Source organism: Pan paniscus, chromosome 9 (genome assembly GCF_029289425.2).
Source record: "Pan paniscus chromosome 9, NHGRI_mPanPan1-v2.0_pri, whole genome shotgun sequence".
Lineage (NCBI taxonomy): Eukaryota > Metazoa > Chordata > Mammalia > Primates > Hominidae > Pan > Pan paniscus.
Window position 1 is genome coordinate 119,022,572 of NC_073258.2, and position 13,848 is coordinate 119,036,419.

Genomic DNA, 13,848 nt, shown 5'->3' on the forward strand with positions numbered 1-13,848 from the left:
GAAAACTCGTTTCTACTAAAAATACAAAAACTGGCTGGGCATGGTGGCATATGCCTGTAGTCCCAGTTACTTGGGAGGCTGAGGCAGGAGAATTGCTTGAACCCGGGAGGCGGGGGTTGTGTGGGTGAGCCGAGATTGTGCCACTGCACTCCAGCCTGGGCAATAGAGAGAGACTTCATCTTCGAAAAAAAAAAAAAGAAGAAGAAGGCACTCCAGATTGCAGAGAAGGTTATGAACAAAGACTTCCAGGCAACCAGCTCCGCACTACAGAAGCAAATCGACTTAAGGAAAGAAGAAGGAAAGTGGCTATTTGAGGGCACATGCTATGCTCAGGTCCTTTCTCAAGTTCTAGCCGCGCCTTACTTACTCACTCCTTAATGCATCATGCAAAGTAGGTATTATTTTATCAGTTTCGCAAAAGAGAAAACTGACTTTCAGCAATAATAGGTAACTTCCTTAAGTTCCCAGAGCAAGGAAGTGAAGGCCCTGGAACCTAAACCCAGATCCTCTAGCACACTCTCCCACAAATGTCTGATTCTGCTTTGCTGAAATACAGTGAGTATGGCAGGTCCCCAAAGTACATCCTAGGACCTTGTGGTTCCTGGCTGTGCCTGGCCACATCAAAGCAGGGAGGCTGACAATCTCTGTCCCTTCTTGGCTCCCTCTTCCACTCCCCTGAGTGGTTGGGCCACACTTTCAGTGCTCCTGTCAAAAGGCCACCCAATCCCTGCTCTCCTCACCGTGAGCAGCTGAGGGCAACTCCAGCTTCACGGAGAACAGAGAATAGGCCCACGGGGCCTGCAGCCAACCCCTTACCTACTCCCTCACGTGCTTCCTCACCTGCCCTTCCTGCCCCAAGGATGGGCCTTTTCCCACTCACCTAAAACCTTGATAGCCTCCCCTTTCTTCTGCTCCAGTGTCTCATGACATCACCTCTCCCTCTCCCCAGTATTACCCAACTGTCCCCTTTAACTTGATCTTTCCCCTCCACTGCATGCTCACATCTCTCCCATGCTAAGATAAGCTCTCCTTTGACCCTGCATGCCTCCTGCCCAGATACTTCCCTTTCTCTCTCTGCCTTTTTAAGTCCCAAAGAGAAGTCTACTAGGCCAACTTCCTCATTTCCCTCTGATCCTCAGCCCTTTACAGTCGGGCTTCCTCCTCTCCCACTCCAGAAACTCTCAAAAACATCACAGTGCCCTCCTTCTTGCCAAATCAAAGAAGCACTCCATGAGCCTTTCAAGAGCAGACCTCTTGGAAGTATGTGAAAGATTGACTGCTCACTTCCTTCGCTTCCATGACATCCTCTGCCCCTCCTTACCTCTCTTGAAATTCCTCCTCCCTGCTCCTTAAACACTGGTGTTCTTCGAGGTTCTGTTCTCATTCCAATACCCTTCACACTTCACCTATTTTTCTTACTTTCCCATATCTCTACCCCCAGACCTGACCAGATCAGATATCCTCTTAGGCTTTAGACATATTCTGGATGTATCCATTTGGGAGCCCACAGACTTCACAGACATTTCAAATTTGAGATGTTCAAAACTGAAGTCACCATTCCACCCCCCACCCACCCCCAATCCCTCAAACCATCTCCTCAACCTGCATGTCCTTCCCCAGCGAAGGGTACCACCATCTACACAGTGCTACTGGATCAGAAACCCTGGAATTGGCCTGGATGCCTCCTGCACCCTCATTTTCCACATCCAAATGGCACTCCCTAAATAGCTCTTCAAAGTGATTTCTCTCTGTTTCTGCCTCCAGAATTATGTGTGCCATATCACTTCCTGCTGGAAGCTCTTCAAGGATGCATTACCTCATACAGAAAAAGCCCATACCCCCTACTTAGCCTTACACTCCAGGTCTTCCGCCTTTGGACCCTTACCACCTCTCCCTTATTTCTAACACTCTGCAACTTGAACTTCATGCTCTAGTAAAACTAAACCTCTTGAAATTCTCCCTGCTCTCCACCTCCGTGGTGTCTCTCCCCATCTTTGCTCATGCTTTCTTCTCTGCCTAGACTGTTCTTTCCTTGCCTCCACTTTTCTTTTCTTTTTCTTTTTTCTTTTTTTTTAGTTAAGCAGACTTTATTTGAGCAAAGAAAATTTATGAATCGGGCAGCATCCTGAACCAGTAAACGTTCAAAGTGCTGCACCCAGCAACATGGGCAGGCCAAATTTATCGGAAGTAACACACAGAAACAGTTTGACGGGGTACAGTTCAGCATTTGCCTTATATGGACATGGTCTGATCAGCCTGTGACTGGTTAAAGCACAGTGGCTGTGACTTGCTGAGATTCAACTATTTGTTACAAGAATATAGTCTCAGTTGGGAGGCAGTTTACTTAAATACTAAGTTAGGTTGCAGTTCAACAGATATGCCAGCAGCTTTGGGCGAAATTTAATTTAAACATTTCTGCCTTTTGGTCAGCATCTCAATTTTGAGAGATTGACCAGAACCTTGGCCCCTGACCCCATTTTCTGTCACCATCATAATGGACTTGTTTTGTTTCAATATTGAATTCACAATTCACAACTTCACCTTAGTTGGATGATTCTTTATGCTTTCTTCATGTTTTTGTTATTCTAACCCTAATAGACCAGTTGATGTATAAAGAATGGCTGCATAGGAGCACTTAAGACTTCCCAGGGGAAGCAACACAACAGAGAGACAATTATTATTATTTTAATTTTTAAGAGGGAGTCTCACCCTGTCACCCAGGCTGGAGTGCAGTGGCACAATCTTGGCTCCCTGCAACCTCTACCTCCTGGGTTCAAGCAATTCTCCTGCTTCAACCTCCTAAGTAGCTGGGATTACAGGCACCCACCACCACAACCAGCTAATTTTTGTATTTTTAGTAGAGATGGGGTTTCACCATGTTGGCCAATCTGATCTTGAACTCTAGTCCTCAAGTGATCTGCCTGCCTCGGCCTCCCAAAGTGCTAGAATTACAGGCGTGAGCCACCGCGCCTGGCCAGGGAGACTATTATGATGACTATGAGTGGACAATGCCAAGAAACTGAAGTACACTCCTTATCAGGAGTTTCCACAAACAACTAGTCAAAATCAAACAACTCAAAGTCCGTTCAATAAAGATAGTTCAGTAGCATTTGAGTCCAGCTGGTCAGTTTTGGTTCAGGAGATGATGGTGATTAGGGCCACAGTTCACTACAAAAAGACCTGATTTAAACTCACTCCATTAAATGAGAGAGCTATATTAGAGATCTCTCAGAGACCTCCACCCAGCAACAGTGGACAGCCAGTGTTTATAAACAGAAAAAGGAAGTGGCATTGGATATAGCCTGATCGGTTACAGGTCACCCTTTGCCTAATTTAGACACATCTGATCAGTCTGCAGTCTGCCCCTGGCTGAAAGCTGGCTGCTATGGTTGGAGGAGACTTCCTTTCTTCTTACAAAAATATGCCCTCAGGTCAGGTTGTAGTTTGTTTACATATTAAATGAGGTTACATCCCAGTCAAATCCTCCCTACAAAGTATCCCCTATTCTGACCTCTATCATCATAGACTAGTTTTTCTGGTTTTTCAACTTTAAATAAATGGAATCACACAATAAAAAAAAAAAAAGAAGAAGAAGAAGAAGAGAAAAAAGGAGGTTGCAGTTCACTGAATTGCAGCATTTTGGAACAAATTTAATTTTTTTTTTTTTTTTTTTTTTGACGCGGTCTTGCTCTGTCACCCAGGCTGGAGGAGTGCAGTGGCACAGTCTCGGCTCACTGCAACCTCCACCTCCTGGGTTCAAGTGGTTCTCCCTCCTCAGCCTCCCAAGTAGCTAGGACTACAGGTGCCCGCCACCATGCCCAGCTAATTTTCGTATTTTTACTAGAGGCAGGGTTTCACCATGTTGGCCAGGCTGCTCTCGAACTCCCCACCTCAGATGATCTGCCCACCTCAGCCTCCCAAAGTGCTGGGATTGCAGGCGTGAGCCACCGCGCCCAGCCTGGAACACATTTAATTTAATTTAGCAGAACTTACTCCCTGGGCCCAGAGGAGGTAGAGGCAAGAGTTGCTTCCCATGATGAGTGCACCTGATGAGAAGGCAGCTCCAGATGACTCAAAGGAAAACCAAGAATCAGGAGTGAAAGAAAAGCGCAGGTCTTGCCTGCTTCAGGGGAGGACCCCAAACTCCTGGTTAATAGTAGGGACCTGCTTCCCCGTGCACCCCAGCTCCCTCTCCACCATACAGTCGCCTCCTAGGCCTGGCGACCACAATTTGGGGCCTCCTCTGAGGCCCAGAGTTCGCGAAGTCAGGCGACAACCAGCTGAAGTGGTTTGGGCCTTGTGACAGCACCAGATCCAGGGCGAGGTCGTGCTGCTGGTCCTCAGAGTACACGGGCCGGTAGCCCTGCAGCTGCAGTGCGCCGCCGCACACCTCCTGCACACGCAAAGGGCGGCAGGTGGCAAAGACCTTGGTGAAGGGCAGCGCGTGGCGCCGGGCCTGGAAGGCGTTGAGCTCATTCCTAGACAAAGTCTAGAAGGCCTCAAGTGGCCAGCCAATCCCTGATCCATGGGTGATGTTGTGGATCCAGGCCTCGAGCTGCGGCATGATTCACCTTGCCTCCACTTCTCACATGACTTCTATTCATGCATCAAAACTAAACAGATGATGATTTTCTCCAGGAAGCTTTCAAAATCCCTCCCAGATGAGGCTAAAAGCCGCTACTCCTTGGTACCAAACAACTCTATAACTCTGTCATATTCCTACCATCATATTAGATGTATCTGTATGTTTAATGAAAGGATGGATGATAAATGGATGGGTGGATGGGTGAATGGATGGATGGATGATAGGTGGATGAATGGATGAATAGATGATGGATGGATGAATTTTTTCACTACTAGATAAGAGGACAGAATCTGTATTTTTCTTTGATATACCAGCTCCTACACAGTTCAGAGCCTAGTTCATAATATATCCTCAATAAATGTTGACATGAACTGACCTTGAAGATGATGCTGATGGAACTTCCACAGAAGACCAATAAGATACCGATGGGAAATCCAGATATTACTAACATAGATAGAAAAATAATCAAAATGAACATACTAAAAACTTGCAAGCACAGCGTCCCTACTCAAAGGAACTTGCTATTCCTCTAACTCTCTGGCTTGGATTGATGTCTAGGAACAGCCAGCTAAAATCAACCTCATCCTAGGCAAAGATACTTTGGTTGGCAGTAGGGAATAAGAGAAAAAGTTTGGTGTGGAATGAGAAAAGGTAAGAGCTTTCTTTACTGGGGGAACCCATAGTTATAGATTATTCAGAAAGGGAAGCTGTCTAAAAACCAAGAGTCCCTTTTCAGATATGTCAACTCTTAGTTCCTTCAGACATCCCTGGTACAAGTCTTGGCCCCATCCCAGAGCTGGGACATGATTAGGAGACAGAGATCTGCCCCCCTGGCATTTGCCCATTCCCTGGCCATGTAAAGTACAAGCAACTAGATATAATGACAAAAATATTTCCCAACTTTTTCCAATGAGTTCTTGAGCTATTTAACCCTGAGCACTTATTTTATTTAAGAATATCTCAAAATGGAAGAATTGGAGGTGATGCTGAGAAGCCAGGGAAACCCTGATAACTCAGAGACAATTCCAACATTGCAGTGTAACTATCACTCCATCATCACACCCTGTTCACTCAGCAGGCTATGGACTCAGGGGTTCTATTTACCCTAATCCCATATTCCTCCTCCCAAATTTAAAGCCGACCAGAACAACAGGTCTCTTAATTCCCTCTTTAGCTAAGAATTTCTAGCCCTGAGAAATGCAAAGCAAAACCACAATGCGATACCACCTTACTCCTGCAAGAATGACCATAATCAAAAAATCAAAAAAAAATAGATGTTGGCGTGGATGTGGTGAACAGGGAACACTTCTACACTGCTGATGGGAATGTAAACTAGTACAACCACTATGGAAAACAGCGTGGAGATTCCTTATAGAACTAAAAGTAGAACTGCCATTTGATCCAGCAATCCCTCTACTGGGTATCTACCCAGAGGAAAAGAAGTCATTATATGAAAAAGATACTTGCACACACATGTTTATAGCCGCACAATTTGCAATTGCAAAAATGTGGAGGCAACCCAAATGCCCATCAATTAACAAGTGGATAAAGAAAATGTGGGGGGGGGTGTGTATATATGTATATATATATGGGTGTGTGTGTGTGTGTGTATGTGTGTGTGTGTGTATATATATGTATATATGTGTATATATATATGTATATATGTGTATATATGTATATATGTATATATAGTATATATATGTGTGTATATATATATACATATATATATGATGGAATACTACTCAGCCTTAAAAAGGAATGAATTATGAATTAACAGCATTCACAGTGACCTAGATGAGATTGGAGACTATTATTCTAAGTGAAGTAACTCAGGAATGGAAAACCAAACATCATATATTCTCACTCATAAGTGGGAGCTAAGCTATGAGGATGCAAAGGCATAAGAATGACACAATGGACTTTGGGGACTCAGGGTTGGGGATAAAAGACAACAAATTGGGTACAGTGTATACTGCTTAGGTGATAGGTGCACCAAAATCTCACAAATCACCACTAAAGAACCTACTCATGGCCGGGCATAGTGGTTCAGGCCTGTAATCCCAGCACTTTGGGAGGCTGAGGTGAGTGGATCACGAGGTCAGGAGTTCAAGACCAGCCTGGCGAAAATGGTGAAACACCATCTCTACTAAAAATACAAAAAATTAGCCAGGTGCAGTGGCAGGCACCTGTAATCCCAGCTACTCAGGAGGCTGAGGCAGGAGAATCGCTTGAACTTGGAGGGCGGAGGTTGCAGTGAGATGAGATCGAGTCACTGCACTCCAGCCTGGGTGACAGAGTGAGAATCTGTCTCAAAAAAAAAAAAAAAAAAAAAAAAAAAAAAAAAAGAACTTACTCATGTAACCAAATGCCACCTGTTCCCCAATAACCTATGGAAATTAAAAAAATTTAAATAAAGAATTTCTAGCCCTGAACATTGGTTTTATTTGTGAAGTCTGATCCCACAGGTACCTGTTGCTTACTGACATCATGGGCAGAAATATCCTAGCAGATGTCCTTGGAATGACAGATGGAAGGGTTGGAAGTGGAGGTGAAATCTTGAGTAGGTTTCCTACCTGGACAGAAGCAGAGTAGTGCAGGATAAATGTAGATGCTGAGGTGAGAAAAATAAGCAGGATGAGGAGGCTGTAGATTACATATGGGATGCAGAGGATAGGAGGGATACACATTATAGAAGGAACACCACGTTGCATTTGAATGCAGTGTATAGGTGGGAAACAGTGGAAAGGAGGAATACAGAATAAAGGAAAGATTAAGAGTGTAGAAGGCCCAAGTCAAACTTGTAGAGATGAAAACTATGATATCTGAGAGGGAAAAAAATGAATTGGCCATATCTGGCCGGGCACGGTGGCTCATGCCTGTAATCCCAGCACCTTGGGAGGCCAAGGCAGGCAGATCACCTGAGGTCAGGAGTTCAAGACCAGCCTGGCCAACATGACGAAACCCTGTCTCTACTAAAAAATATAAAAACTAGCCGGGCGTGATGGTGGGCGCCTGCAATCCCAGCTACTCTGCAGGCTGAGGCAGGAGAATTGCTTGAACCAGGGAGGCGGATGTTGCAGTGAGCCAAGATTACTCCACTGCACTCTAGCCTGGGCCAGAGAGGGAGACTCCGTCTCAAAAAAAAAAAAAAGAAAAGAAGAAAAATGCATTGCCCATATCTAACAGCAGATTTGATATTACAGAAGAAAAGATTAGATTAGTGGGCTTGAAGACATAACAATAAAAACACAAAGAGAAAATGAAATGCAAAGAAAAAAATTAAAGAATAGAAAAGAATATATCATGCTAACACTAATCAAAAGAAAACCGTATATTAACATCAGCCAAAGACATACTTCAAAGACCAAAGAATGTTACCTGGAATACAGAGAGATATCATGCCATGTCACAATGACAAAGGAGTCAAGAGAATATAGCAATCCTAAATGTTTATGCACCTAATAACAGGGATGCAAAATTGGCAGGCATGGTGGCTCACACCTGTAATCCCAACACTTTGGGAGGCCAAGGTAGGCAGATCACTTGAGGCCAGGAGTTCAAGACAAGCCTGACCAGCATGGTGAAACCCCGTCTCTATAAAAAATACAAAAATTAGCCAGTTGGAGTGGTGGACATCTGTAATCCCAGCTACTCAGGAGTCTGAGCCCAGGAGGTGGAGACTGCAGTAAGCCGAGATCACACTACTGTACTCCAGCCTGAGCAATAGAGCGAGATTCTGTCTCCAAAAACAAAAAAAATTGAAGCAACTCACCACAAATCAATGATAAGCATTTGAGGTAATGCATATATTAATTAGCTTGATCTAGCCACTCCACAAGATGTACATATTTCAAAACATCATACTGCACACCATAAATGTATACAATTTATATTAGCTTATTAAAATTAAATAAATAATAAATTTTTAAAATAAAAAAACCCCAATTACACAATTTAAAAATTGAAGCAATCCTAGCATTTTGGGAGGCTGAGGTGGGCAGATCACCTGAGGTCAGGAGTTTGAGACTAGCCTGGCCAACATGGTGAAACCCCATCCCTACTAAAAATACAAAAATTAGCAGAGCATGATGGCAGGCGCCTGTAATCCCAGCTACTCTGGAGGCTGAGGCAGGAGAATCGCTTGAACCCTAGAATCAGAGGTTGCAATGAGCTGAGATAACGCCATTGCACTCCTGCCTGGGCAACAAGAGCGAGACTCCCTCTCAAAAAAAAAAAAAAAAAAAATTGAAGCAAAAACTAATGAAACTTCAAGGAATAATATACAAATTCACAATTGTAGTTAGAGATGTCAACATCCCTTTTTCAAAAGGTAGAAAAACAAGTACAATCAGCCCTCTCTATCTGAGGGTTTCACATCCACGGATTTAATCAATCATCAATCAAAAATACTTAGAACAAAAGCGGATGGTTGCATCTGCACTGAATGTGTATGGACTTTTTTGTCATTTTTTCCTAAACAATACAGTATAATAATTATTTACATGGCATTTACATTGTATTAGGTGTTATAAATAATGTAGAGACGATTTAAAGTATATTAGACAATATGCATAGATTATATGCAAATACTATGGCATTTTGTATAAGAGACCTGAGCATCCATGGATTTTGGTATCTGAGGATTCTAGAACCAATCTCCTGTGAATACCGAGGTACCACCATAGACCAAAAATCAGTAAGATACGTAAACCAAATTCACTTGATTAACATTTATAAAACCCCACACCCACCACCAACAGAATACACAGCCTTTTGAAGTGCACACAGAACATTTATCAAAATTGACCATATTTGGGGTCATAAAACAAATCTCAATATATTTTAAAAGATTAGTCACATAATGGAATTAAATAAGAAATAAATAACAGAAAGATAAACTAGGGATGTTAGCCAGAATAATGCTTCCTTCAAGTATGTCCACATCCTAATTCCTAGACCTAACAAGAGGTCACCTCACATGACTGAAGGGACTTTACAGATGTAACTAAAGTTAGAGACTCCGTGATGGGAAGATTACCCTGGATTATCTGGGTGTGCCCAATCTAATCATATGAGTCTTTAAAAAGGAAGAGGAAGGCACAAGCATGAGTTGCGGAGAAGAAACAAAAGAAGAAAAAGAAAAGATACAAAGTGTAAGAGGGCGTCAACTCACCATTTCTGGCTTTGTAGATGGAGGAAGGAGGCCATGAGGCCAACGAATGTGGGTGACCTCTAGAAACTAAAAATGGCTCTCATTTTACAGCCATTGAGAAAACAGGGACTTCAGCCATACAACCACGATGAACAGAATTCTGCCAACGACTCAACTCGGCAGGAAACGGAGTCTCCCCTAAAGCCTCCAAAAAGGAATGCAACCTGCTGACACCTGAGTTTTAGCTCAGTGAGATCCATACTCTACTTCTGACCTATAGAACGATAAGATAATAAATTTGTGTAGTTTTCAGCCACTAAACCTACGGTAATTCGTTACAGCAGTAATAGAAAACAAATACACTGGGAACTCTTGAAATATTTGGAAAGCAAATAACACACTTCTAAGTAGCCTATGGACAAAAAACAAATCAATGGAAAAATTAGAAAGTATTTAAACTGAATAATAATGAGAACAAAACATATCAAAATCTTGGGGTTCCTGCTAAAGCAGTATTTAGAAGGAAACGTATAGACAGAATTAAACGTATCTTAGAAAAGAATAAAGGTCTTAAACAATGAGCACAGCTTCCACCTTGAGAAACTAGAAAAAGAAGAGCAAATTAACTCAAAGTAGACCCCAAAGAAAGAAAGAAATAGTGAAGATTACTATTCACAATAGCAAAGATGTGAAATCAACCTAAATGGCCATCAACAGTAGACTGGATAAAGAAAATGAGGTACATACACACCAGGGAATACCATGCAGCCATAAAAAAGAATGAGATCATGTACTTTTTGCAACAATATGGATGGAACTGGAGGCCATCATCCTTAGCAAACTAATAAAGAAAACCAAATACTTCATGTTCTCACTTATAAGTGGGAGCTAAATAATGAGAACACATGGACAGAAAGAGGGAAACAATAGGGGCCTACTTCTGGGTGGAGGGTGGGAGGAGGGAGAGGTTCAGAAAAAAAACTATTGGATACTATGCTTAGTACCTGGGTGATGAAATAATCTGTACACCAAACCCCCATGTCACAAGTTTACCTATATAACAAACCTGGACATGCTCCCCTGAACCTAAAATAAAAGTTAAAATATTTTTTTAAATAAAACTAAACCACATATAGATGAAAAATAATTTAAACAATTATAAACAAAGTTTAAACAAAAATAAACAATATGAGAATAACCATGAAAAATAAAATAAGATCAGAGCTGACATCAATAAAATAGGAAACAGAAAAACAACAGAAAAGGCAATGAAACATTTCAGAAATAAATAATCTGTAAGTAAAAACAAAAATCAATGAGACCAAACAATGGTCCAGAGACCAATAAAACTGATAAATTTCTAGCCAGATTGATCAGGAAAAAAATAGAGAAGATATAAATTATCAATATTAGGAATGAGAAATAACATCACAGGTCCTACAGGTATTAAAAGAATAAGAAGTCAGGCACTGTGGCTCACGCCTGTAATCCCAGCACTTTAGGAGGCTGAGGCAGGCAGATCTCCTGAGGTCAGGAGTTTGAGACCAGCCTGGCCAACAAGGCAAAACCCCATCTACTAAAATACAAAAATTAGCCCGACCTGGTGGCTCATGCCTGTGATCCCAGCTACTCAGGAGGCTGAGGCAGGGGAATAACTTGAACCCAGGAGGCGGAGGTTGCGGTGAGCTAAGATCACGCCATTGCACTCCAGCCCAGGCAACATACTAAGACTCAGTCTCAAAAAAAAAAAAAAACAATAAGAAAGGAATGTTATTGTCTTAGTCCATTCACCTTACTATAACAAAAATACAGAATGGGTGGCTTGAACAACATTTGTTTCTCAGTTCTGGAGGCTGGGAAATCCAAGATTTCCCAGATTTAGTATCTGGTAAAGACCCACTTCCTGGTTCATATCTTCTTACCATATCCTCACATGGTAGAAGGGGCAAGGGGGCTCTCTGGGTCCTCTTTTGTGAGGGCACTAATGCCATTCATGAGGGCTCCACCCTCATGACCTAATCACCTCCCAAAGCCTCCACCTTTTTTTTTTTTTTTTTTTTTTTTTGAGACTCTCTCTGTCACCCAGGCTGGAGTGCAGTGGTATGATCTCGGCTCACTACAATCCCTGCCTCCCGAGTTCAAGAGATTCTCCTGCCTCAGCATCCTGAATAGCTGGGATTACAAGTGCACACCACCACACTCAGCTAATTTTTGTATTTTTAGTAGAGATAGGGTTTCACCCTGTTGCCCAGGATAGTCTCAAATTCCTGACCTCAAGTGATCTGCCCACCTCGGCCTCCCAAAGTGCTGGGATTACAGGCGTGAGCCACCACACCCCACCTTCTCCCAAAGGCCCCACCTTCTAATACCATCACATTCAAGGTTAGGAATTCAACACAGGAATTTCGGGGGAACACAAACATTCAGCCCATAACAGTTATGAACAATCGTGCCAATAAATTTCACAACTCGGGTAAAATGGACACAGTCCTTGAAAAAGCCCACTGATGATGAAATAGATAGCCCAAATAGCCCTTTATCTATTAAATAAATTGAATTTGTAGTTTAAAAAAAATCCAGACCTAGGTAGCATCACTGGTGAAATCTACCAGACATTTAAAGAAGAAATAATACCAATTCTACACAAACACTTCAAGAAAATTGAAGAAGGAATTCTTCCAACTTGTTCTGTGGAGACCAGATTTACCCTGTGTTGATTACCCTGGTTAATTTTATCTGCCAACTTAGCTAGGCCCAGATATTTGGCCTAATACATCAGTATATTGTTGTGAAAGTATTTTTATAGATGAGATTAACATTTAAATTAGTAGACTTTAAGTAAGGTAGATTATTCTCCATAATGTGAGTGGACCTCATCCAATCACTTGAAAGCTTTAAGAGAAAACAGACTGAGGTCCTGTGAGGAAGAGGAAAATCTGTCTCTAGATTGTCTATGGACAGTTGCAACAGCAACTCCCTTGGTCTCCAACCTGCCAAAATACCCTGCAGATTTTAGACATGTCAGCTACATGAGCCAACTTCTCTAGAGAAACAGAACCAATAGGGTACATACACAGTTGTCCCATCCCTCGGTGGGGGATTAGTTCCAAGACCTCCCCATGGCTACCAAAAGCCATGGATGCTCAAGTCCCTTATATAAAATGATGTAATATTTGCATGTAACCTGCACACATCCTCCTATATACTTTAAACCATCTCTAGATTACTTGTAATACCTAATACAACATAAATGCCATATAAATAGTTATTGTACTATATTGTTTAGGGGATAATGACAAGAAAAATTCTGTATCTGTTCAGTACAAGTGCAGTCATCCTTTTTTTTTTTCCAAATATTTTTGATCTTCAGTTGGTTAAATCCACAAATGCAGAACCCATGGATTCAGAGAAACAGACAAACTGAACCAATGGGAGATATATATATATATGTGTGTGTGTGTGTGTGTGTGTGTGTGTGTGTGTGTGTGTGTATAAAATTAAAGTAGACAAAGAAATAATAAAGATTACTATTCACAATAGCAAAGTGGGATACACGCACACAAACACACACACACACACACACATATATATATATCACATTGGTTCTCTGTCTCTGGAGAACCCTAATATACTGATACCAAAAACAAAGACATTACAAGAAAAGAAAACTATAGACAAATCCTCTTATGACTTAGAGGCAAAAATTCTTAACAAAATTTTAATAAATTTAATCTAATAACATATCAAAAGAATAATACCAAATGACTAGAATTTTTTTCAGGAATGAAAGGTTGGTTTAACATATCGTGCCATCAATGTAATGTACCATATTAACAGACTAAAAAAGTAAAACCATATTATCATCTCAATGGATGCAGGGTAAGCACTTGACGAGACCCAACATCTATTTTTGATAAAAATTCTCAGCAAACTAGAAAGAAAAGAACTAGCTCAATCTGTTAAAGGACATCTAAGAAAAACCCACAGCTAATGTACTTAAAGATGAAAGACAATGCTTTCCTCCTAAGATCATGAACAAGACAAGGATGTCCTCTCTCCACTTCTATTCAACATTGTACTGGAGGTTCTAGCCAGTGCAATAAGCCAAGAA